This window comes from Thamnophis sirtalis, unplaced genomic scaffold (genome assembly GCF_051295495.1).
Source record: "Thamnophis sirtalis isolate CommonGarterSnake01/CBP01778 unplaced genomic scaffold, rThaSir2_p1.2 scaffold_2, whole genome shotgun sequence".
Classification (NCBI taxonomy): Eukaryota; Metazoa; Chordata; class Lepidosauria; order Squamata; family Natricidae; genus Thamnophis; species Thamnophis sirtalis.
Window position 1 is genome coordinate 98,935,147 of NW_028261382.1, and position 26,934 is coordinate 98,962,080.

Genomic DNA, 26,934 nt, shown 5'->3' on the forward strand with positions numbered 1-26,934 from the left:
ATCTATCATCTATCTATCTATCGGATTGTTGGGGGCGATACGCTGACTCTGTAAATCGCGTAGAGAGGGCTGAAAGCCCCATGAAGCGGTATATAAGTCTAACTGCGATTGCTATTTAAGGGTATTTCCTCCATTGAGTTTGATCTTTGCTCTTACGATGTAATCACGACTAACCTTCCCCTTAGCTTCAGGGTGCTGAAAGTTGCCAGCTTGAAGGATGCCCAGGTGTTTGTCAGGAGCGACTTCATCCAGATTATTTCTGGAGGTTATTTCCAGTTTTCTCTATGTTTCCCCGTTTGATGGTGACTGTGGCACATCTGTCCATTGCAATGTCTTGGCTGTGTGTATGGACAGTCTTGAGCTGTGATTCTATTTCAGATGGTATTTTGCCATACAGCTTTGGATCGTCCATGTAAGGGAGGTGGGATAGCCTGACAGATGTTTTTATGTTTGATAGCTATAGCCCGAGTTATTCTGCATTGTTGACAGAGGGATTAATGCACTCAGAAACAGTGATGGTGACAGCAAGTGTTCTTGAAGGAGATCTATCTATCTATCTATCTATCTATCTATCTATCTATCTATCTATCTATCTATCTATCTCTATCTATCTATCTATCTATCTCTATCTATCTATCTATCTATCTATCTATCTATCTATATCTATCTATCTATCTATCTATCATCTATCTATCCATCCATCCATCTATCTTTCTTTCTTTCTTTCTTTCTTTCTTTCTCTCTCTCTCTCTTTCTCCCTGTCCCTCTCTCTCTCTCTCACACACACACATACTTCTCTTTGCTAGTCCAACTCTTTCTTTCTCCTCCGTGCCATCCTATCTCCACCTACCTCCTCCTCCTGGCATTTTCTCTGACAAATGCCTTCTGTTCTAGCTGATCCTTTTTTCCCCCTCCTGTTTTTGTTCTCTAGAAACATCCCCTCCCCACCAAACAATATTGACTGAACAATTCAGGATGTACCCATGCTCCTGGCAGAAGTTTCATCATCAGGCCTGATTGATTCTATCTTGACATCCCTTGGCATTTGTCCAGGGTCTGAATTGGGATCCAATCTCTACTCTCAATCTAGTCCCAACCTCTGGCTCCCCACCCCACCCCCACCGCCCGCCTGTCTGGCTTCTGCGTCTCCTTCTTCTGTGGTTTGCATCTGGCAGGCACAGACACCCAAGTCAGCTGCACGGGGATGGGGTGGGGGTGGGTGGCAGTTCTCTTCTGCCCGGGGTGGGTGGGGCAGTGCCAGGCAGCTGCATCCCCTAGGTAGCTACTGGCTGGGTATGGCGGGTCAGGGGCAGATTTTTACTCAGGAGGGCACTCAGCACCACGCAATCCAATCCAACTCAGTTGACAGTCAACTCAACCCTTCCCCTCCCTCGCTCCCTCCCTCCCCTCCGCCCCCTTCGCTGCCTGACTCTGGCTCTCCCTCCATCCCCGTGGAGCTGTCCTTCCCCTTTGGTGCTGAATCGCCTTCCAATCCCGCCGCCAGGACTCGCTCCGGCGACTTAGCTGCTTCGTTCCAAAAAACCCCCCACTCAACGCGCCACCTCCTCCGTGTGCGTGTATTTTAACACTGCTAGAAAATAAAGCGTGCGGGGTGTTGGGGAGGTGGCGGGGGGAGACTCGGAACAACAGGATAGCAGAAGGAATTGTCAGCCCCATTTGGGCTGAAGACTCCAAGGGAGAATGACCCCTAGTTATTGGACTTTAGACGGAATCCCCTCCTCCTTTTCTCTCCTTTCAGTTGCTTTTGGAGCGGCGCGGGAGCTTCTGCCCAATCCTTAGACCCACCCTTTTTTTTTGGGAGGAGAGGGTGAAGCTGGGGAGAGGGTTGGGGGGGGGAGCAGCTCTTCTCCACGGGGTTTTCATCCATGCTTGGTTGGCAAGACCCAGAGCTGTCCATCTCTCCGGGATCTCGCTCAGAGAGGCAGAGACACTTAACAAGCTCGGAAGAGAAGAACCGAAAGGCGGAAAGTGATAGTTAGAGCAAGTCCAAGCAGGAAGCCTTGTTCTCCGGGACTCTTATGGCTTGAAGGTAAGGGCAAAAGAGCGGCAGCGTTGATTTGTCAAGTTTTGGGGATGAGTTTGCATTGCAGAACAGACAACGCCTAGAGTTTGGGCTGGCTGGGGAGCAACAGAATATCCGGGATGCACAGATTCCCACCCCCATTCAAATGTATACTGTACCATAATTTATCCGCAGTCAGGTACTCAATGAATGTCAGAGGGGAACCATTTCCCGAAATACGTGGAGAAATGCCGATCCGTCAAATTTTGACAAATTTTAGAGGGGCAATCCTCCTGCCTTGTCAAGTCATTTCTTCTACGGTGTGAATAGATGCGAGGACAAATTGGCTCTGATATTTATAGAATGCTGATGCTTTCATTGGCCATGTGAAAGGTAGGGTGTCTGTATTCTTTAGTTCCGATATAAGAGAGGATTTCTCCCCCTGTTAGCATTTGTTGCCACTAATCTTTTTGTTTCAGGGGAATAAGGCAATATAACCATTGGGCTAGCCCAAACATCTCCAGACAGCCTGCCCGCTGAATGCAGCCCTATTTATGCACTTGTGTCTATTCTCATTAAATTTTTATACCCAACGATGCTGCTAGATTTCTCCAAGGTTTTAGCTGTTCAGTTTGCTTTGCTCAATATTCCCCAGAGGTCACTGATCTCTGTTCCCATTCTGCAGAGGGATAACTTTTATTGCAAACCCGTCTCTCTCTCTCTCTCTGGTGTTTATATCTGCCCTACCGCTGCTTCTTTCTCTCCAGAAATCAGGAGAAAGTTGATTAACTGTTTTTCATCTATAGGTAAAATAAGTCTGGCCCAAGTGAGGTGGAGAACTCCCTTTGCAAACCTGTCAAAATATTGCAATCCTTTCGAGATGGCGTGGTTTTTTTTTTGTTCATTGTATTTATTTTTTAAGTAATTCTGCTACATGCCACCAGCCTTGACTGCTTCTGGGAAAGCCCACCGGCACAGATGGTGCCATATCTGTGCGGAGTGGCCATGAGACTTTCTAAAAACTGGGTTTGTTGAGGAAGGGCCACCTGAGGTCCTCATTGCGGTGCCATTTGTAGCCCTGTCCCATTCCTCCAGTAGGGTAGTCCTCTATGGGCCTGGGAAGATGGCCTGAGGCAGAGTGTAGGATGCCTTAGCACAGAATCCCAGAATATTTAAAAATGTTCCGATATAAGATGGAGTGAAAATGTGCTGGTAGAATTAAAGACTCTAGTTCAGAAGTCGCAGAAGTTCTGTGGAACAACGAGGGGGGCTGCTAATCAAACGTAACTCTCTTCTTTGCAGACTCTGTGCAAAGCTTTGTCAGTCTCTTATTTTTTCCCCCCATGTAAATATAATCGCACAAAGACTTTTCACAGCACAGCCGTCTCCCATTGAAGGACGTTTATGGGCTCCAGACGAATCTTTGTGGGTTGCTACTGGCAACCTAAATTGGTGGCTTTTGTTTTGCCCTTTCGTTCGTATAAAGGAAATATTTGAAAAAAAATGTTAGAAAGATTAAAGCAATGATTTCCCTGGAAGACTGTAGTTTTCTGCACGACATACAGCAAGAGGCAAAATTTTCCTTCGTATACCCGGGATATTTTTTTCCCACATGATTTTTTTTTGTGACACTTGAAAGGAGTCCTGTCCTTAAATACCCAATCCAATCAGTTGTTGTTTCACTTTACGAGAATCCAAAATTATGCACAACAAGAACTTTGGAGCACAGGAGAAAATGGAAAAGAGACTCTTACCGATCTTGCAAAGTTGATCCGTTCTCTTTAAAACAGAATTTCCCTGATAGCCAACCATGCCATCTGAAAGAATGGCAGCGGGGAAAGATAGGATATCACTTGACGTCTCTGATGGGGGTGCTTTTTGGTGGGGGGCATTTTGACTTCATGAATTCTTGGCTTCCTTCACACAAGTCAGTCAAAGTAAAACAAGGTTAATGGTGGCACAGCACATTGTGAATCACGGGAATTGTTTCGGCGTGTTGTGCAAATAAGGCTATTAGGTCAAGCCATGACTGCATTGATTTGGCAATATTTGGGGAGAAGCTTCTTTTATTTACCCGGGTTTAGCGTGTTGTGTAAGCCCAGCCCTTCAGATGCGTGCCTTCAGTTCTCTGGGCACTGGCTGACTTGATTTGACAGGGCGTGTTTTCCTCCCAAGCAAAGGAAGGAGACTAAACCTTTTGGCCTGTGAAAAAAGGACTGCTGAGGCGAGTTGCAGAAGAGAAATGTCAACTTTTGAAAAAGCAAAACAGAATCGGAACTCGGGTGCCAGGTGACTTAACGCAAGCAGGCCAAATAAGCACCCCGTAAAGAGGGTTTAATGCTATGATGAAACAATGCGACTCTAGGGTGCGGATACAGAAATGATTGCAAGAAGCTGAAAGTCATATAACATGGCTTATGTTGTTGTTGTTGTTAGTTGTGAAGCCGTGTCTGACCCTTTGTGATTCGCGATCCCATGGGCAACGCTGTCCATGGGGTTTTCATGGCAAAGATACTGGAGTGGGTTGTCATTTCCATCTCCAGTGGATCACGTTTTGTCAGAGCTCTCTGTATGACCTGCCCGTCTTGGGTGGCCCTACATGGCATAGCTCATCGCTTTATTGAGCTACGCAAGACCCTTCACCACAACAAGGCAGTAATCCACGAAAGGGATCCGTTATGTAAGGACCAGGAAAAACCAGGCAGCTTCCATTAGCTTTCATGCGATGCTAAAAGGCTCATACTTATAAAGAACGGTTGCTGGAATCAGGTAGGACTAGGAGTGACATGATAGCAGTCTTCCAAAATCTCAGGGGCTGCCACAAAGAAGAGGGAGTCAAGCTATTCTCCAAAGCACCTGAGGGTAGAACAAGAAGCAATGGGTGGAAACTAATCAAGGGGAGAAGCAACCTAGAACTAAGGAGGAATTTCCTGACAGTGAGAACAAGTGGAAGGACTTGTCTCCAGAAATTATAAATGACCCAACAGTGGAAGTGTTTAAGAAGAGATTAGACAACCACTTGACTAAAATGGCATAGCGTTTCCTGCCTGAGCAGAGGGTTGGACTAGAAGCCCCCCCAAAGCCCCTTCCAGCTCTTAGGAGGCGCAGTGGTTAAATGCAGCACTGCAGGCCACTTCAGCTGACTGCTAGTTCTGCAGTTCGGCTGTTCAAATCTCACCGGCTCAAAGGTTGACTCAGCCTTCCATCTTTCCGAGGTGGGTAAAATGAGGACCCGGATTGTTGTTGGGGGTGATACGCTGACTCTGTAAACCGCTTAGAGAGGGCTGAAAGCCCTATGAAGCGGTATATAAGTCTAACTGCTATTGCTATTGCTAACTCTGTGATTCTGTATCTCAGATGGCAGAGATTGTGAGTTCAACTTGTTAGTTGCAAAGTTGTGTCCCATCCCTTGCGACTCATAATCATAGCTAAGGGGATATACCTCCACCTCTGGAAGCTTCAGCAAATGACATGTAGAGGTCTGAATTTCTTAGGGTTTTCTGTAGAGTTTCCCTAACACCTAGGCACAGGTCTATGTAGTCACCATGTAGGATTCTGGTCTCCTCTGTACCTTCTGCTTGAGAAGCTTGTAAACAGGGACAGATGGCCTTGAGTCATACTTACTCTCGGTGGCTCACATGGACAAGCCTGTACAGCGTTCGTAGCCATTGTGTGGAAGTGTCGTTGTCTTCTTACTGGTTGATGGTCTGATTTTCCCAGTCGGGCTCACAGCAATAGCAATAGCAATAGCAGTAGACTTATATACCGCTTCATAGGCCTTTCAGGCCTCTCTAAGCGGTTTACAGAGAGTCAGCATATTGCCCCCAACAATCTGGGTCCTCATTTTACCCACCTCGGAAGGATGGAAGGCTGAGTCAACCCTGAGCCGGTGAGATTTGAACCGCTGAAATGCTGATCTAGCAGTAGCCTGCAGTGCTGCATTTAACCACTGCACAGCCCCGCCCTCCTTGTGGTGACCCATCCTGCTTATCTCCCCTAGGCTCCAGGCCAGATCGAAAACCAAGCTGCAGCTAATGAAACACCCCCAAATTAAAAACCAACCCTTGTTCCCATTGATGTGCTTTGAAGGAAGGTTTGAAGCTCTAAAGGTCTACTTGTCCTTTTCGCGGCGTTGAAACGGATCTCACCATAAATCACCTTTTTCTCACTTAGCCCCAGAAGCCTCCTTATTACTATAATAATGGTTCCAGGTGCATACTGATTGCTCTTCAATAAAGCAGATACATTATTAATTAAACAAAGGGTAGAGAACTCCTGTGCCTAAAACCTGTTTTCAGGAGGAAGCACCCGCAGGCTCAAGACCTCACTCGTAATTGAAATAATTTTAATTTGCCAAATGATTGCTTCCTCTAATACCAGCAACAAAGGCTGTTCGTAAGTTCTCAGGGCAGACAAAGGAACTGCCGTCAAAGTGAAACAGCTCCGGCTGGTAGTTTGGTAAATATTTAAAGATCTTCCAAGAGATCAGGTTGAGCGAAACGCAGGAGAAAAAGATCCACTTCTTGTCTGGTGGATGTTAACAGCAGGCGGGTTGGAGAATCAACCGTTGCGTTAGGTGGCTCTTCACGCAGGGGGATTCATGGGCACCACTTCGACATCAGGACTCAAGTGAATAATAGAGTTGGAAGGGATCTGGGAGGTCTTCTAGTCCAACCCCTTGCCCTGGCAGGAGACCTTACACCATATCAGACAAATGGTTGCCCAATCTCTTATTAAAAAGCCCCAGTGATGGAGAAAGAAGGAAGGAAGGAAGGAAGGAAGGAAGGAAGGAAAGGAAAGGAAAGGAAAGGAAAGGAAAGAAAAAAAGAATAGTAGAATAACAGAATAGCAGAGTTGGAAGGGACCTTGGAGGTCTTCTAGTCCAACCACTTGCCCAGGCAGGAAACCCTCTACCATTTCAGACAAATGGTTGCCCAATCTCTTATTAAAAAGTCCCAGTGATGGAGAAGGAAGGAAGGAAGGAAGGAAGGAAGGAAGGAAGGAAGGAAGGAAGGAAGGAAAGAAGGAAGGAAGAAGGAAGAAAGGAAGGAAGGCAGCATAATAGAATAACAGAGTTGGAAGGGATCTTGGAGGTCTTCTAGTCCAACCCCTTGCCCAGGCAGGAGATCCTCTGCCATATCAGACAAATGGTTGCCCAATCTCTTATTAAAAAGCCCCAGTGATGGAGAAAGAAGGAAGGAAGGAAGGAAGGAAGGAAGGAAGGAAGAAAAGAAAGGAAAGGAAAGGAAGGAAGGAAGGAAGGAAGGAAGGAAGGAAGGAAGGAAGGAAGGAAAAAAAGAATAATAGAATAACAGAATAACAGAGTTGGAAGGGATCTTGGAGGTCTTCTAGTCCAACCCCTTGCCCAGGCAGGAGATCCTCTGCCATATCAGACAAATGGTTGCCCAATCTCTTATTAAAAAGCCCCAGTGATGGAGAAAGAAGGAAGGAAGGAAGGAAGGAAGGAAGGAAGAAAAGAAAGGAAAGGAAAGGAAAGGAAGGAAGGAAGGAAGGAAGGAAGGAAGGAAAAAAAGAATAATAGAATAACAGAATAGCAGAGTTGGAAGGGACCTTGGAGGTCTTCTAGTCCAACCCCTTGCCCAGGCAGGAGACCCTCTACCATTTCAGACAAATGGTTGTCCAATCTCTTCTTAAAAACCTCCAGACTCAAAGCAAGGCCAATGTCATATCAAAGCACGTTTAACTTCCCCGGGCACCAAATGATGGATTTTAAAGTAGGTGGTTGAGAACAAAGATGGTTTTACCAGAGCAGTTGAGTGAGTGAGTGAGTGCTGATTTTATAGATGTGGAAAGATGTTGTTCTATCTTAGGAAGCCTCAGCAAACATCATGGGCTTTGCTTTTTAAAAAACTCTTTACAACAGTTAATTAACCAGGTCCATGTGACCTGCCTCACCCTATAATCACTCTTCCTGCGGCCCCCGCATTAACCAGCCATATCCCAATTTAAATCCTAAATCCATTTAGTCACTCCGGGCTTGTGATGGAGTGAGCTGCATGGCTTCTACGTAAAACTGACGCCCTTCAAATGAAAGGAGTAGTGGTGAATCTCCAAAGATGCTAGCAGACTCTTAATATTTCCCTGCCACTGCAGGGCTCCCCCCGCTGCTATGGCAGAATCCTAGACCAAGGAAGGAGTTGGTCAAGCAAAGCATCTGTGAATCCCTGAAGCAGCCTGCGCACTTGGGCTTTCTCTCCAGCCTTTGATCTGTGATGACTGGAGGCCGAACACCCTCCCCCCCCGGGCGCATCTGACGCCGCTAAAGAGGCTTTGATGTGACGTGACTGATGGGTCTGCCAAAGGTGGAAGGAAGGTTTGAGGTGGCTGGTGAACATGTGCCAGACTTGGCTGGGAGTCAGCGCCACTGTGCCCACAGAAACCTGTTCCCACCTCTACAGACAAGAAGTCCTTTCCTTCTCCCCCCTCGTCATCTTCTCTCCAATCCAACAGTCAAGGCCTCTCACCATGCTCCTTTCCTTCTGGGGCTGCCCTGGTTCTCCTGGGTTTACTTCCATTTTTTCCCCACCTGTTTGAGAAGGAAGGCTACACCCAGGGGTGAAATTCAGCAGATTCTGACAGGTTCTGGAGAACCGGTAGCGGAAATTTTGAGTAGTTCAGAGAAGCAGAAAATACCCTGGAGTGGGGAGGGCACGGGGATTTTGCAGTAACTTTCCCCTGGACCTGGGAGGGAATGGAGTTGGAGTTTGGAGTTTATTCAATTTGTAGGCTGCTCTATTCCCCGAAGGGACTCAGGGCGGCTGAACAAAAGCCAAGGGAGGGGAAATTACAAAAAGTAAGACAAAGACAATCAGACAATACGAACAATTTAAAAGCACAACAGACACAGCAAATTCGAGTAGGGGGGGGGAACTCAACCCCAGGCTAGCTGGAACAGCCAGGTCTTCACGGCCGTCTGGAAGGCCTGAAGGGTGGAGAGGGTCTGAATCTCCATGGGGAGCTCATTCCAAAGGGCCGGGGCAGCCACAGAGAAGGCCCTCCTCCGAGTAGTCGCCAGCCGACATTGGCCGGCAGATGGAATACGGAGGAGGCCTAATCTGTGGGATTGAATGGGTCTGTGGGAGGTAATCGGCAGAAGGCGGTCTCTCAAGTACCCAGGACCAATACCATGTAGGGCTTTATAAGTAATAACTAGCACCCTGAAGCATATCTGGAGACCGATTGGAAGCCAGTGCAGCTCACGGAGGATAGGTGTAACGTGGGTGTACCGGGGTGCACCCACAATCGCTCGCACGGCTGCATTCTGGACCAGCTGGAGTCTCCGAACACTCTTCAAGGGCTGCCCCATGTAGAGTGCAAGATTTTGCAGTATTCTTCCCTGCCATGCCCACCAAGCCACGCCCAGAGAACCATTAGTAAAATAATTTGAATATCGCCACTGGCTACAGCTGGATTATTTCATAAAGGATGTTGAGGCTGCTTTCTCCCCACACTCAAATTGGCTCACAATAATAAAACAGCCACTGTGATGAAATCGTAGTCCCACATAAAATAATCCCTGGAGCTCCCAGCTCAGAACCTGTTGCAGTAAACGCCATTCCTCTCCAAATACTTGCCTCCTTAAAAATGTTTTCCAAGACATTGAATCTCATCTTTGGGTAAGGTGACCAGATTTTAACATTGGTAAAGCGGGACACCATTGACTGGGGGTGGGGTGTGCGGTTCTTGATTAATTTTTTTTAAAAAATCGGGACTTTTTAAAAATGCCGCGGGATGCGGGACAAATTGTTAAAAATCGGGATTGTCCCGCCAAAAGCGGGACGTCTGGTCACCTTATCTTTGGGGTCAGGTTCTTTTCTGAGTTGATGTTGTGTCCGCCAAAGTCCTTCCTCCCTCCTGTAGGACCCAGGGGCCCCTCTCTTCACCTGGGCCTTATAATTAGCCATTCCAAAGAGCTTCAGTCAATCAGGCAGAGAGAGAAGCAGACGCTCCCGCTGTGAAAGCGGAGGCTCCACGGGTGAAGATAAAAGAAAGCAAAGCCGAATGGCCTGGATGGGGCAGGGAATCTTCCCCTAACAATGTGGGTCGAAGCCACAGGAGGGGAGCGAGATAACAAGGCAGCCTCTTTTGAAGTGGGCTCAAAGGACCTTTGCTCACCTTTGCCTGGCTTGGCCTAGTTCAGGCTGCAGATGGCAGGCGGCCGGCTGTTCTCCGTGATCCTCCTATAAGATTAAAAAAAAAACCTCCACTTTCCTGCATCTGGAAATCTAGTCAGGAAGAATAATGCCCCATTTGCTTGCTTGCTTGCTTAATTGCTATATTCAGGAGAAGCTTGGTATGTGTGCAAATGCGTGTTTTGTGTGTGAGAGAGAAAAAGAAAGAGAGAGAAGCACACACACACACACACAGAAAAACATAGAGAGAGAGAAAGAGAGAGAACGGGAGAGACAGGGACAGAGAGAGAGACAGAGAAAGAAAGAAAGAGAGAGAGAGAAAGAAAGAAAGAGAGAGGGAGAAAGAGAGAGAGAAAGTGAGAGAGAGATAAAAAGAGAAAGAGAGAGAGACACACAAAGAGAGAGAAAGAGAGAGAGAGAAAAAGAGAAAAAGAGAGAGAGAGACACTCACACAGAATGACAGAGACAGAGACAGGGAGAGAGAGAAAGAAAGAGAGAAACTCACACACAGAGAGAAAAACAGAGAGAGAGAGAAAAAGAGAGAATGGGAGAGACAGGGACAGAGAGAGACAGAGAAAGAGAGAGAGACAGAGAAAGAGAGAGAGAGAGAAAGAGAGAGAAAGAGAGAGAGACACACAAAGAGAGAGGGAGAAAAAGAGAGAGACACACAAACACACAGACAGAGAATGACAGAGAGAGGGAGAGAGAGAAAGAGAGAGAGAGAGAAAGAAAGAGAGAGAGAGAGAGAGAACGGGAGAGACAGGGACAGAGAGAGAGAGAGAGAGAAAGAAAGAAAGAGAGAGACAAGGACAGGGAAGGAGGGAGAGAGAGAGAGAGAAGAGATAAAAAGAGAAAGAGAAAGAGAGAGAGAGATAAAAAGAGAGAGAAAGAGAGAGAGAGAGAAAGAGAGAGACAGAGACAAGGACAGGGAAGAAGAAGAAGAAGAAGAGAGAGAGAGAGAGAATGAGAGAGACAGAGACAGGGACACAGAGACAGAGATAGAGAGAGAAACAGAGACAGAGGGAGAGAGAGAGAGAAAGAGAGAGACAAAGACAAGGACAGGGAAGGAGAGAGCGAGAGTGAGTGAGAGAGAGAGAGATCATTTAAACTGTGACCTTCAATTTGCACCTGGCTCTAAAGGGTGCATCAGGATACAGATGTTCTCTTTCAATTATACTGAATAGAAAGAACAGAAAACATTCCCTCCGTTCTTCCAAAGTCAACCCTCCTTGAGAAAGTCTAAAGCAGTTCACCATCTACTTTCAACTATTCTTGGCACGAATCCCCTCCTACCCCAATTGTTCGTCTCCATTGTATTTTCTTGGCCCGCCCCCCACAAGAGCCTCTTCCTTCGCTCTGCCTGATTCTACCCCCACCCCCACCTCTTGCGTGAGCACACACACACACACAAACACACATACACACACACACACACACACACACCAAACACAACAGCAGAAGCTGCCAGTGCAACGGAACTCTTCAGATGCCTCCCTAATTATCTCCCCCCTCCCCTTCTCTCTTCCCAAAGCAATATTGTATTTTCGATTCCCCAGCCTTCTCCTCCTCCTACGCCTTCCACGACGTGGGAAGTACACACTTGTGATTAGCCCATTCAGAAAATGTAAATGCCCCCCCTCCCCTTTAGCCTGGGTGGCACACGCAGGGGTGGGGTAGAAGAGGGGAGCACAGGACCCATAAATCAGTCACAGAGAGGGAATGCCATTTTTTAAAAAACAGCACGGAGTTTTAAACACCTGGGATTGCAATGTCCCAAAGCCCTTTGCAAAAGCCAAAATATGGGAACCAACAACCGAGGTTGCAGCTTATCTGCTTGAGCATAATGCCCTCCAATCCTGATAGCCTTTAGTGCAGTGTTTCTCAACCTTGGCCACTTGAAGATGTCCGGGACTTCAACTCCCAGAATTCCCCAGCCAGCGAATGCTGGCTGGGGAATTCTGGGAGTTGAAGTCCCGGACATCTTCAAGTGGCCAAGGTTGAGAAACACTGCTTTAGTGATATTGCCTCCCTTGTCACCCCAATCTGCCTGCCAATTCCTTCCTTTATCTTGAATCCCTTCCCAGAATGGATCACCGAGACAATCTTGTTTCCTGAAAGAGGCTGGGGACATCCGCAGTTGAGTTTTGTGCCGCCTGAACCGTGGACGATAGTCGGTTGCAGAAGGTCGGGCTGGGTAACCAGAGTTGATCGCTTGCTCCAGGTTTGGTGGAGGGAGCTAGCGGAGATGAAACAGGACCCTTCGTTGAACCAGGAAATGTGGGCAAAAAGAAATTTGGCTGCGGGAAGCAATAGCAATAGCAGTTAGACTTATATACCGCTTCATAGGGCTTTCAGCCCTCTCTAAGCGGTTTACAGAGTCAGCATATTGCCCCCAACAACAATCCGGGTCCTCATTTCACCCACCTTGGAAGGATGGAAGGCTGAGTCAACCTTGAGCCGGTGAGATTTGAACAGCCGAACTGCAGATAACAGTCAGCTGAAGTGGCCTGCAGTACTGCACCCTAACCACTGTGCTGGCTCTAGTTTTTATAGCTGGACAGCTGCTAATCATCCCTCTGCTAAAAGGACTGGAAAAAGGCCTGAGGGTCTGCATGGGACGTCCCAGATCAGGGCCAATCTATCTCTGAATTCCTACGGATGAGAGCAGGGGGTCTGCCATTCTTACCTCCTACAGTCAGCCTCATGTCTGGAGGGTGGCAACAGAACAACCATCCCGTTCATCTCCTGCCCAAAGGCAGGGACTCAGCAAGGTTTTCCCTGGGTCTTCACTGAACGTCCTTGCGAGGGAAGTATTTTTTTTTTAGTATTTTATTAGGATTTATAGGCCGCCCTTTTCCCTGAGGGGACTCAGGGCGACTTACAATCATTAGGGAGGGGGTGCAATTCAAAACAAACAATATGTGAGCAAAATAAATAACGTAATAAAAACACAACTTGCATTCAACATTCAACACTCGGGTGGGGCAAATTAGAGACTTATCCCCAGGCCTGCTGGGAGAGCCAGGTCTTGAGGGCTGTGCGGAAGGCCTGGACGGTGGTGAAGATGCGTATCTCGACGGGGAGATCGTTCCACAGGGTCGGAGCTGCAACAGAAAAGGCTCTCCTCCGTGTAGTCGCCAGTCGACATTGACTGGTGGATGGAATTCGGAGGAGGCCCAGTCTGTGCGATCTTATCGGTCGGAGGGAGGTAATCGGCAGAAGGCGGTCTCTCAAGTACTCAGATCCACTACCATGAAAAGCTTTAAAGGTGGTCAACAGCACCCTGAAGCGCACCCGGAGATCAACAGGTAGCCAGTGCAGCTCGCGGAGGAGTGAGGAATGCATACCTGTAATCGTATGCAAGAGACTAAAAAATAAAGGAAACTTTTGACATTAAAAAAAGGAAAAGTTCTTGGCATGGTGTTCATTTGGATAGGATGCTCTCCGTCAGCCCTAATCCCAAACAGCTGATGCACAGAAAGGCCATGATCCTAGAAGAGGGGGGCAGCCCACCTTTTGGGGGCCAAGTGGGCAACGTAAGGAGGGGAGGGACCTGGGGAAGCTAACCATGAAAAAGGAAACTCTCAGAGCTTATCCTGAGTCGTTTGTGCATTACCTGAAAGATACCAATGTTGGGCACTGGATGAGTCCTCCCCACAGTTTCCAGATGTTGCTCATGGCACCTGATGAGGTAAATATCCACTTGCTACATAAGACCTTCTGTGGACCAAGTTTGGAAAGTGGAACCACTGATTACTTTCGGGATGGATTCAAATGCCAATCAATTGTGGGGTCCTGAGTCTTCAATTGTGTCAATTGTGGGTGTGTGGGTGTCCTGGGTGTTCCCCTGGTTTGGTTCTTTTCTTGCAGATGTTTCATGATCAACCAGGTAGCATCATCAGGGCTAGAAGGGGATGGGGTTTGTGGAGGAAGAGGACTGCGGGGTCCTTGGTGCTCTCTGAGCTCGGTGGTTTTCTTGGAGATGATTCTTTTTTTTTTTTTAAAGATTTTATTGGTAAAAAGAAAATACAACATCCATAACTTGTAAAAAACAATACAACTACATTTTGAGATATTCCCACACTATCAAATCATTATAAACATCAAAGGTTAGGTATCTTATTCCTTCCCTCCCTCTTCTCTTCCCTCATTTCTTCTTTTCCATACCCTTTTCTTCCCTCTCCCCCTTACTTCCTTCTCCCCTGCCTTCCCTCCTTTCTTTTCTCCTTTCCTCCTTTCCTTCCCCCTCCTTTCCCTCCCTCGATCCCCCCTCCTTCTCACATACCTTCCCTCCTTCCCTTCCTCTTTCCCTCCTCCTTCCTTTTCTCTTAATCTCCCTCCTTTCCTCCCTCCTTCCTTCCTTCCTTTCAACTCTCCTTCTCTCTTCCTTTCCCTCCCTCTTTACTACCCTCTCCTCTTCCCTCCCTCCTTCCTCCCCCAGTTTCTTCTCTTTCTTCTGTCCTTCTTTCTTCCCACCTCCTTTCCCTTCTCTTCTTTCTCTTCCTCCTCTTTATCCTTCCCCCCTTCTTCTGCCTTTCCTGTTCCTCTCCTTTCTCCTCTCCATCCGGAGATGTTTCATTACCCAACCAGGTAACATTATCAGTGCCAGAAGGGAGTGGCGTTGCTCTCTGTTTATACGTAGCTGTAGAGGGGGCTGGTAATCATCATTCTCTTCCTTAGCTTCACCATGTTAGAAACCAGGAGATCTTGTCTTCCTTGGCCATGGAGGTAGTGGGGTGACCTTGAGCCAGGCTTTCTCTCTCAACCCCAAGAAGAAGGCCAGGACAATGGCAAAAACTTCTAAACCCCTGGCCAAGAAACCTGCAGGCAGCCCCCAGGCGTCCACACTGACTCGAGGACCCCACCGAACGTACAATGTGGGCCTTGAAGCCCCTTTTGCAAGAGGAGCACTTCCTCCCCCCCCCCTTGAGGTTAAGGAAGGCTCCCGATAACTGCACTGGCTGCAGGGAAGCTGTGGGCTCTTCAGTTGGCAATTAAGCCAAATGGACTGCTTGAAGCTTTCAGCTCCTCTCCTTCCCGGGCTTCAGCCTCTCTGTAATAACAATTAAAGCTTTTTCAATTAGCTTGGCTCTCAGGGGGGGCAACCAAAAAGCCAACATGTTCTTTCCAAATGAAGGCCTCTGCCAACTATCCAGTCCTAATGATTTGCAGCTGCACTGGAGAACTAAGACCGGGCTCCATTTGGGCAGCTTTGAGCCTCCGAAATGGGAAAGCGGGATAAAAAATGACTTAGCCAGCATTGCTTTCTATGAGGTCTGGGACATCATCTTAGAAGGGAAAAGGTGTGCGATGCTCTTCCCCACCTCTCTCTTTAATGGGAGGAGTTGATATGCAACCTCTTCTCTGTTGTTTGAGCGCTGCCGTTTTTCTAAACGGCTTTCTGGCTTTACCAAAATTTCTCTGTCCCTTCCTTCTTCTTTCTCCTCCTGCCTCCAATCCTCTCTCCCACCCTCTCTACCCCTCTTTCTTCTTTCACTCTACTCCTCTCTTTGGTGTATTTGTATTATCTATCAATATGTTCAGCTTGTCCTATTCTTACCCTAACATTAAGAAGCCACAGTATACAAGTGCAATCATGTACTTTAAGATCTAACACATATTATATTTCCCCCCTCCCCCTAAAACCCCACCTCCCTTCCCTCCCCCCCCGACTTCCCAGAGCCCGTACACGGTATAACTTTCTAACAAACACAGTCTAAAGTATCTTAAAACAACTCAGCTTCTTGCTGTTACCCAAACTTTAAACAGTTTAACTTATTCCTAATCTTAAGCATAGGCTATCTGGAGTTTCTTAGTCCCATATTTGCTTTGTGTATAATCAATCCATTTTTTCCAGTCTCGTTTATATCTCTCGTTTGAATGTTCTTTAAGATATGCTGAAATTTTTGCCATTTCGGCTAAGTTTGTAACTTTCGAAGTCCATTCTTGAGTTGTAGGCATTCATTCACCTGAACTTAGAGGAGAGGAGAAGAGAGGGAAGGAGAGGGAAGGAAGGAAGAGGAAAGGAGAGGGAGAGTGGAAGGGAGGGAAAGATAAGAAGGGCAGGTGGGAAGAGAGATAGTTTTTCTTAACTTTCCAGTAATAAACATACATAATTTGTGGAAACTGTATTGACTGGGTCAAATCTTTTTTTGGACAACATTAACAATAATAACACAAATAGAATGTGAAATTCTTATCTTCCGACTTCGACAATATTTATCTCATTTCATATCTCTCTTACATTTCCCCATTTCTTCATTGGCGCCTGAACTGAGAGCTTTGTGCTACCATCCATTTCACAGTAAATCAGCTCCAGATTTTGTTCTCTCTATATACAGAAGAGAAATCAGAGACAGGAGATATACATATATTATATGTATACATATATACACATACAGAGCCGCAGTGGTGCAGTGGTTAGAGTGCCAGTACCGCAAGCCACTTCTGCTGACTGCCTCGCCAGGCTCAAGGTTGGCTCAGCCTTCCTTCCTTCTGAGGTGGGTAAAAGGAGGACCCAGATTGTTGGGGGCAAGAGGCTGACTCTGTGAACCGCTTAGCCTGTGGAGCATTGTGAAGCAGCATATAAGTTTAAGGGCTATTGCTATCTTCCTTCCTTCCTTCCTTCCTTCCTGAATCCATTATTGCAGGCTAATTCTGCCAATTGCCAGCAGTTCGATCCTGACCTTCTCAGCCTTCCGTTGGTAAAATGAGGACCCAGATTGTTGGGGGGCAAGAGGCTGACTCTGTAAAACACTTAAAGCGGGCTGGGAACAGAGGTGGGATTCAGCAGGTTCTGACCAGTTCTGGAGAACCAGTAGCGGAAATTTTGAGTCGTTTTGGAGAACCGGCAAATACCACCTCCGGCTGGCTTTGCCCCCATCTATTCTCTGCCTCCTGAGTCCCAGCTGATCGGGATGAAATGGGGATTTTGCAGTATCCTTCCCCTGCCATGCCCCTAAGCCACACCCGCCCAAGCCATGCCACGCCCACCAAGCCATGCCACACCTTCCCAAGCCACAGCCACAGGACCAGTAGTAAAAAACTATCTGAATCCCACCACTGGCTGGAAAGCACCGTAAAGCAGTATATAAGTCTAAGGGCTATTTCTAATCGAATGAAAAATGGGTTTCTCGGAGTCCACTTGGTTTTCAGATCTCCCCTTTCAGAGAGCTGCCTATGGAGGGAACTTCTGCTTGGCCATTCGGAGCCAAGAACCTCAGCCTTTGCACTACCCATCTTTCTGCCTTGTTCCCAGGAAGACGGTCCTTTCCCGGCTGCGGAATAAGGCCCCGATCCTGTCAGATCAAGACTCAGGCTCCCCACCCTCCCACCTGTGGCTTAGAGCCCACCAGGCCCTCGAACGAAAGGGATTTGGCAACGATCCCAAAGTGGATCAATAGATATCTGGCACATCCGTTGTGTTTTGACTTGTGGATTTCCACATGTCATTTGCTTCCCCAGGATGGGGTGCTGGAAACCTAGCGGGCATCCTCTGTGACTTTAATTAAAACAAGGATCTGTTAATTACAGCGGTACCCGAGCTGCAAGCTTCTTTCTCTTCAGGCAGCTGACACGTTGTGCTAAAACAGAGGCAGGGACACAAAGAGGAGGCCGAGAGTCTTGGCAACATGTTGTGAGACTCACAAAAGGACGCGAAAGCAAAATAGGGAGTCCGGATTGAAAACAAAGCCTTAAATCCTTTTGCTGTTTTCAAGTTGACTCCTGCTTCCCTGATAGGCGGTTTTTAAACCTCCATTTTTATGAAAAGCAATAGGTGAGGGGGAAAATACTAGGGGCTGCCCTGAAATCCAGGTGGTCCCCCGTCTCTCTCTCTGGGCCAGTCCGACTTAACTTATTTTTTTTGCTTACTTAGGCAAATGCTGGGAAAGGAGCTGGCAAGAATTAATTAGAGGGAAGCCTCTTGTGTCATGCAAGAGCGAAGCCAGACTGAATAAAGCGAGTGGAGAGATATTGGTTGCTGAGAATATCTCAGGAAAGAAGCAGAAGGAAGAAGGGCAACTTGGAGTCCTTGGTGTCCTCCCCTCCCCTCTTCTTCTTTCTCTCTCTTCTTTCTCCCTTTCCTTCCTTCCTCTCTCCCTTCTTCCCTCCTGTGCTTTCTCTTCTCTCATCCCCTGCCCTCCCCTCTCCCTTCTCCCCTTCTTCTTTCTCTATATTCTTTCTCCCTCTCCCTCCTCCCCTTCCCTGCTTTCTCTTCTCCTCTTCTCTCCCCTCCCCTCTCCCTTCTCTCCTTCTTCTTTCTCTCTCTTCTTCCTTCCTCTCTCCCTTCTTCCCTCCTGTGCTTTCTTTTCTCTCATCCCCTCTGCCCTCCCCTCTCCCTTCTCCTCTTCTTCTTTCTCTATATTTTTTCTCCCTCTCCCTCCTCCCCTTCCCTGCTTTCTCTTCTCCTCTTCTCTCCCATTCCCTCTCCTTTCTCTCTCTTCTTTCTCCCTCTCCCTCCTTTCTTTCTCTGCTTTCTCTTCTCCTCTTCTCTCATCTCCCCCTCTCCCTTCTCTCCTTCTTCTTTCTCTCTCTTCTTTCTCCCTTTCCTTCCTTCCTCTCTCCCTTCTTCCCTCCTGTTCTTTCTCTTCTCTCATCCCCTCTCCCCTCCCCTCTCCCTTCTCCCCTTCTTCTTTCTCTATATTCTTTCTCCCTCTCCCTCCTCCCCTTCTCTGCTTTCTCTTCTCCTCTTCCCTCCCCTCTCCCTTCTCTCCTTCTTTCTCTCTCTTCTTTCTCCCTCTCCCTCCTCCCCTTCTCTGCTTTCTCTTCTCCTCTCCTCTCCCCTCTCCCTTCTCTCCTTCTTTCTCCCTTTTCTTTCCTCCTCTCTCAATTCTTCCCTCCTGTGCTTTCTCTTCTCTCCCCTTCCCTCTCCCCTCTCTTCCTCTTTCTCTCATCTGCCTTCTCACTTCCCCTCCTCTCCCTCTTCTTTCTCCCTCTTCTTTCTTCTCCTCCCTCCCTCCTCACCTCCTGTGCTTTCTCTTCACTTCTCTCTCTTCTCTTCTCCTCTCTTCTCTCTCCGCTCCTTCCTCCTCCTCCTCCCCTCCCCTCACAAATGTCTTAGTCATCGGTTGCAGGTATTGGAGTCTAGAAGGCCTTTATTGAAGCCAGAGGTGTCCTTAGACTGTGGCCTCCAAAGTCTACATGTTGATCCAATGGTGTGTCATGCACAGGAAAACAGGCAGCACTTCAGTTGCGCCATTTGTGGTCCCCATCTTGACTTTTGAGGGCAGTCCTGATTGTTGCACACCGGATTTCTGCCTCCAAAAAACCCCCCCGTATTCCTTGAAATCTTTTTGTAAATTTGTAAAACAAATGTAAATCAAATTCTTTTCTCAGAAGAAAGGGAAGAAAAGGGGGAGGGAAGGAAGGAGGGAGGGAAGGAAGGAGGGAGGGAAGCAAGGAGGGAAGGAAGGAGGGAAGGAAGGAGAGAAGGAGAGAAGAAAGGGGGGAAGGAAGGAGGGAATGAAGGAGAGAAGGAAGGGGGGAAAGAAGGAGGGAAGGAAGGAGGAAAGGAAGGAGAGAAGGAGAGAAGAAAGGAGGGAAGGAAGGTGGGAAGGAAGGAGGGAAGGAAGGAGGGAAGGAGAGAAGGAGAGAAGAAAGGAGGGAGGGAAGGGGGAAGGAGGGAGGGAAGGAAGGAGAGAAAGAGAGAAGAAAGGAGGGAAGGAAGGAGGGAAGGAAGGAAGGAAGAAGTAGGATTGTTGTAAAATAAGATGGGTTTATGGGATGGTAAGAAAGCAATTTCAATTATATTGTCAACTGTAGGGGAGAAAAATTGTTAGAAATACATATCATTAATAAAATAAAAAATAAAAGAAAAAACAAATTCTTTTCTCAACCCAAGTCCATCCGACCTGGGTTGGGTTGCATTCCAGAATAAACCAGCTTGGCTTCAAAAAGGAATGGGGAGAATGGAGAGGGAATAGCTGGTGTCCAAGGGAGTTGTGGGGAGCTTTCAAACGACATTCCTTGCAGGCATTTGCAAGCGAATTAGCCTCTTTTCTGGCCTCCGCTTAGTGAATTGTGTGAACCTTGTTTCCTATTGTGCAGAGTTCTTCCAATTTACTCTGTAACCAGCCCTTGTGTCTGCCCATATTGAGCGAAGTACATACAACATTTTGCAGAATTGGATCTGAGCCTTTGAGCCAGAGTTCTTGCCTTGGATTCTTTCCCATAACCTCAGTTCCATTTGTCGTCCACGTAGTTGGGAGCTAATGGTGTGCTTGTGTGATTTTGTAATGGATTGGAAAGCCTTGGCCATTTGAGACCCACCTAAGCAAGGTGTTGTGCATTCAGAGCACGGAGCCTGGCTGGGCGTTCATTCCTCATTTTTCCTTCCCACTCCGCTTCAGATTTGCAAAGAATAAATAAACTGGAAGGCGCCAGTTAGCCCTGCTTTGAAGAGTGAAAATCGTCAGAAGACAATGGAGCCGTGTCTTGAGAGTAGCTGGATTGTCACAAGGAAGACAGGTGCACGCACAACTGACGCGTGAGACAACGGTCCTTTCTGAGCTTCCCGTTTGATTGTTGGATTTGTTTCTTGACCCATCACGGAAGAGCAATTGGAATATAAATGAAGGTTTCTGCGGCGTGTCTTGCTAGTAATAATAACTCAAGAATTTTGTCCGCCTCCCTTTGTAGTCAAAACAACATTTTTCACATCCAAGAATAACAGAGTTGGAACGGACCTTGGAGGTCTTCTAGTCCAACCCCCTGCTCAAGCAGGAGACCCTTTACCATTTCAGACAAATTATTGTCCAATCTCTTCTTAAAAACCTCCAGTGATGGAGCACCCACAACTTCTGGTGGCAAGTTGTTCCACTGGGTTAATTGTTCTCACTGTCAGGAAATTTCTCCTCAGTTCTAAGTTGCTTCTCTCCTTGATTAGTTTCCACCCATTGCTCCTTGTCCTGCCCTCAGGTGCTTTGGAGAATAGTTTGACTCCCTCTTCTTTGGGGCAGCCCCTGAGATATTGGAAGACTGCTATCATGTCTCCCCTAGTCCTTCTTTTCATTAAACTAGACCCATTCCTGTCTATCTCAGAAAATGAGGTTACAATATATATTCTTCCTAGCGTGTTTCCCAAAAAGCAATCCTATTGATTAGGATACTTGGCATTATAAAGTAGACTCTCAACTCTTGGAACGGGAATTAACTGAAGATTTTGAGCTTTAAAGGTCCAGCAAAATGCCTGGGGACCATCTATGCAAATAGAAAGATTATCGCAGGTCTGATCTGAATTAAAGTGGAGCTTAAGAAAAAAAATGCGAAATGTAACAACACAAGGCCATCAATAAACTCCTGGACTCAGTCAGAATAGAGACCCTGAGTGAGCATCCCATGGTTCGAGACCAATCTCCCCCCCACTCAAAATCCTTTAGGCAGAAAAAGAGACCATTGACAGAAATTGTTTTTTTCCGTCATTGTGTTTAATGCAAAACTGTAATGAAGTTGGCATGATCTCTCCATTGAGTTCCTTTCACCCAGAATGCCCACCTTCTCCCCGCCACAAGCTCTCCCCTCCATCACACACACACACACCCCTAATCCACCTCCCATAATTAAAAACATTAATGTTCCAGTTGACATCTGCGCATGAAAGATTATACTTCCCCCAAATAATGGGATGGAAACTTTCAATGAATATATAGAAGCTCATTAAGGACTTTTTGGAATTAAGTGAAGACAGAACCTGTTTCCATCTCTTGATGGGAGGGAGACGGAGACTGGGGTGGGGGGAGCAAAGTTCCGTTGCTTGAATCCTTCCGCACAATGTTAGCTTCACATCCTCAAGGTACTAATTTGGAATTAATCAGTGTAATGGCCTGTTCTTTCTCCCGTTCCACCGCTTGAAAATGAATGGTTGCTGACAGCGAAGGCTTTATAATTATTTGTTTTTAAAAGGCTTATTGAGAATTGGGAGAAGAACAAAGTTTTTTTTTTGTGATGAGGCAATAAAAGCAGTTAAGCTACTGTCGCTCCAATTCTCCTGCTGACCAAGGACAATTTGCACCGAGGGATGCTGCCCCATTAAAATGCAAAATTAAGCCCCTCCCTGGCTGTGTAGAATCATAATTTCAGCATTCAATATCGACTTTATCGCATGTTTGCACAAATGGATGCGCACACCAGATGCTGGCATCTTGCTTCCATTCCACAGCCATTACGTTTGAATTGGTGTTGGCCCCACTGTGACAATTACGGAATGAAAGTTTTCAGATGTTGTTAGGATTGTATGGAAATGAATATCTTGTCCTCAAGGTGAAATTACAGCCCCTTTCTGGTTTAAATATACATGATGTGGAATGTGTAGATCAAGGATGGCAAGCCTTTGGATGTTGCTCAGTGGAAGTTCTCTGCATTTGCATTTATTGGTTTGTCAAACATGTGCAAGATAGCAAGTATAAATATAAACATGGTTATGAATGAAAGAAATGAATAAAAATAAATGGGGACAGTAGGACAGGGATGGTAGGCACGCTGGTTCGTTTATGCACGCCCCCTTTACGGACCTCTTAGGAATGGGGTGAGGTCCACGCTAGACAGTTTAAAGTTGAAGCTGATTGAGGATGTAGCAACGGAGTCAGGTAGAGCATTCCAGGCGTTGACCTCTCTGTTGCTGAAGTCGTATTTTCTGCAATTGAGTTTGGACCTTGAGTTTGTATCTATTGTTTGCCCAAGTATTATTGTGGTTGAAGCTGAAGGAGTCATTGAGATGTAGAATGTTGTAGCCGACAATTTTTTTGTACTGGGCTTAGATCATAGCACAGGGGGCACAGTTCCAGATTGTCCAAGCCCAAAATCTGAAGTCTGATGGCATTAGGGAATTCTATTGTGAGTAGAGGAGTGGAGGACTCTTCTCGTGAAGTACTTTCCCCATCATTAACCAGGTGGGTTAGGAAGTGTCATGGATTCCCACTTGTGGCCAGGGTTAACATCATACATCTACTTCTTTCAGAGACCTTGGGTAAGCTGGCAGAGAGAGATTTACCATATCTTCTTATGGCTTCATGGCATGCCATCTCATTCAATCACACATCTTCCCATGTCTACTCAGAATGGATGGCAGGAGGGCATTTAAAACATCTGGCCATGCAGTTAGAAGATACTGACTGATCTCTGCAATGATTCCTTCACGTGCTGCATGGACAGCTTTCAAAGATGTTGGATGAACCAGAGAGAAGGTGGAAGATGAGAGCCGAGGTGGCACAGTGGTTAGGGTGCAGTGCTGCAGGCCACTTCAGCTGACTGTTATCTGCAGTTCAGCGGTTCAAATCTCACCGGCTCAAGGTTGACTCAGCCTTTCATCCTTCCGAGGTGGGTGAAATGAGGACCCAGACTGTGGGGGCGATATGCTGACTCTGTAAACCGCTTAGAGAGGGCTGAAAGCCCTATGAAGCGGTATATAAGTCTAACTGCTATTGCTATTGCTATATTTTGGGAAAGGGGTGTGTGAGGTTGTGGAACTTCAGAGGTGTTTAGCAAACTGGAAGAGTCAATGTAGTTTTAGTTCAGCAACTCTTCCTTCATGGCAATCCTACAGTGACCTTGTGAGAAGGTCCACCTTCTGTCCCTACTGCTTGTAGGTCCCAATAGAAGCGAATGTTTATAGTTCAGGGTTGAACTGTGGGATTTTTTAGAAGTTGGTTGTTTCCTTGCAGATGTTTCATGATCTACCCAGTCAACATTTTCAGTTCTAGGAGTATGTGGGCTTGCTCTCAGGGACCATAAAGGACACAATCAGAGGTGGGTTCCTACCAGTTCGCACCTATTCGGTAGAACCGGTTCGTCAAATCTACCGAACCAATTAGAAGACCCAGAAAGTAGGCCACACCTACAGAAGAGGTTCCAAAAATTTTTGAAACCCACCACTAGACACAATGCATCTCTCTTTTTTTTTAATATATAATTTTATTTTTTATTACATAGACACAATGCATCTCTTTAAGCTCTTTCCAATCCTTGGTCTCGTCCACAAGACTTTGGCTATGTTGCAAAAATCAGAAATGGTTTTTATTGAACCCCAGTGGGATTCTTCACTGCTTTGGTACTGCCCCATCCGAGGTAGGATTAGTTGAGGTTGAGGTTTATTGGATTTATATGCCGCCCTTCTCCCAAGGACTCAAAGCGGCATACAACATTAAAAGAAACACGGACTACAAAAGTTACAAAGAAATTAAATAGGATATCCCCAAACCCAATTAAAATTAACAATGACACATTTTTTAAAAAGAATTAAAATTAACAATAATCAATACTTTGATTTGTTTTGTTCAGGCCAGGCTGGCTTGATGGAAAAGTTGGGCTTGACTCAAAATCTTTCTAGCTCTGACGACCTTATATAATTTCCCTGGTTGTTGGGAAAGCAGCATTGGGAGTATGCCGAGCTGACAACTTTCTGAAGTTTCCCATAATTCCCCGATAACCTGAAAACAGGAGAAGCTACAGCTTCAGGGCAAGAGGATGTGCCTTGCATGCAAAAGATCCCATTCCGAACGCCAGAAGGGCCGTGGGACTCCTCAGATTTCATTTCGGAAAGAAGCTTTGGAATGCGCAGATCACACCTGTCTCCAAGACCTCAAAAGCACGCCCAGCTCTTATCTCTCTCCTTGACAGGATCAAAGAGTGCAAGATGGGAAAGACAGTTTTTATTCTCCCTGGGTGGGACCAGAATCTCAATTTGATTTGATCTTCTCTGCAGTGAAATGAGTAATAGTTATTTAACAAAGATTGATATCTAGTCATGTATTTCATAATTTTCCTTTTCTGGGACTTCAGAAATGATCATCTGGAAGAAAACTCCTTTTTTCTACTCAAGCAGTGGAGTGGAAACACAAAAGAGGGGTGGCTTTCCTGACTCTGGCCATGTCATAGTATGGAAATCTAGCCTTGATGGATATCTTAGATCAGTGTTTCCCAAACTTGGCAACTTTAAGACTTGTGGACTTCAACTCCCAGAGTTCTCCGGCCAGAAGAGCTAGCTGGAGAATTCTGGGAGCTGAAGTCCACCAGTCTTAAAGTTGCCAAGTTTGGGAAACACTGTCTTAGATTTTATATAGATTCTATATGTTTCCAACTTACAGAAAGTCCTAGAAGAGGGGGTCAACCTATTCTCCAAAGCACCTGAAGGCAGGACAAGAAGCAATGCATGGAAACTAATCAAGGAGAGAAGCAATGTAGAACCAAGGAGAAATTTCACAAAAATGAGAACAATTAATCAGTGGAACAACTTGCCTCCAGAAGTTGTGGTGCTCCATCACTGAAGGTTTTTAAGAAGAAATTGGGGAGTTATTTGTCTGAAATGGTACAAGGTCTCCTGCATCAGCAGGGGTTGGAACAGAAGACCTCCAAGGTCCCTTCCAACTTCTGTTATCCTCTTATTGTTTCTGTTATGTGTTAGAAGTGTAGAGGGGTAAATTCTTCAAAGAGCTTAGCCCATCTCTCCTCCAAGGAAGGTCCGTTGTTGAAGTCCTCCCTGGGAAACCTAACAGGGCACTGCAGCTAAATTGCTTTGATCATCATCCATTGATGGGGTGAATTATGCTCTAAGATTGGTGGCTGGGGAGATGGTTGTTAGGATACAGCCAGCCCATGAATCTTATTTGCACTTCCTTCCCCTAATGAGGTAAACAGAGAGAAGGATGCACCAAGCTTATTCCCTTTGGCTCTCACCAAGACGTGACTTTCCTAGAAATCTGAGCAGATATGATCCAGGGAGGTCCACCTCTTTCAACCTGGGCAGGAAGGAGAAGAGATTTCTCAAGGTATGAGAATAATTTTGAAGATGAATTTGGAATTAGAGTCGGGAGGCGGGGATATCCGTAATCACATGATATTGGGAATATGGCAACAGTCCCGAGGAACAATCATTATTCACTTTTTTAAGCGCTGTTTTAATCTTGTACCGTCGCTAAATGAATGGTTATAGATTGAGAACTTTTTGTATAACAATTTGCAGAAGATCCTAATTATTTGTACCTCAAGGAATGTATTAATGGTCTTCAGTTGCAAGAAAGAAGGGAACATTGCTGATTTATCCTTTCTCCAAAACAGAATCTCTTGAAATCTGGACTATAACAACCCAGAATTCCCAGTCAGGATGGATATTCAGAGTCCTGGAATGGTGGAGTTAGTTTTAGGTTGAATCAAGAATCTCTTGAAGGTCTTGGACTTTTTAAAGGATTTAGACAAAGATTTTAAACAGGACTTTAGTTCCGAAATCTTGACTGGCTTTGACAATGAGGTAATGAGGTTCTTTTAACTTCACAGGCTTTTACAGCTGTCCAGTAGATTAAAAAAACAACAGCCCATCACTCTACATTTGACTCTAATGATAGTCCAAAACACAATAGTTTGTGAGGGGAACTTTGCATCCGATGAAAGACCTCATGCTGGCTGGGGAATTCTGGGAGTTGAAGTCCACACATCTTCAAATTTCTTCAAGATCGAGAAACACTGCTCTGGTGAGAAGCCTTTCTAGTTGGTTTCTGGTCAGTGCATGAAGACTTGTTCTTGGCAGAGATGTTGGCTGCCCTCCTACCCTTTAATTTATGCAAATTCTTGGACAAGGTCTGCAAAAGGAAGAAGTTGGTATTCAAACGTATCCTCCTTCCTGTTGTCGAACTTAGCTTGCTGGTAGGGCATTCCTTCAGTGGTTTGATTCCTTGAAGGACCCCTAGATGTTCACGCTTGACCCATTTGGATTATTGAATCCAATGTAGCCAGATGCTGAGTCTCCTTAGGTCTTCCCTCCTTTCTGAC

At 46.3% G+C, this 26,934-nt stretch overlaps 1 protein-coding gene across 1 annotated transcript in view; it reads left to right on the forward strand.

Annotated features, from left to right (window-relative positions):
• The first annotated feature begins 1,664 nt into the window (after window positions 1-1,664).
• The window catches only part of DRD2 (dopamine receptor D2), a 58,130-nt gene continuing 32,860 nt past the window's right edge, over window positions 1,665-26,934 (forward strand). The window contains exon 1 of the mRNA XM_087706494.1: window positions 1,665-2,050. The gene's annotated coding sequence lies outside the window, so the exon portion shown is untranslated. The remainder of the gene's footprint in view (window positions 2,051-26,934) is intronic.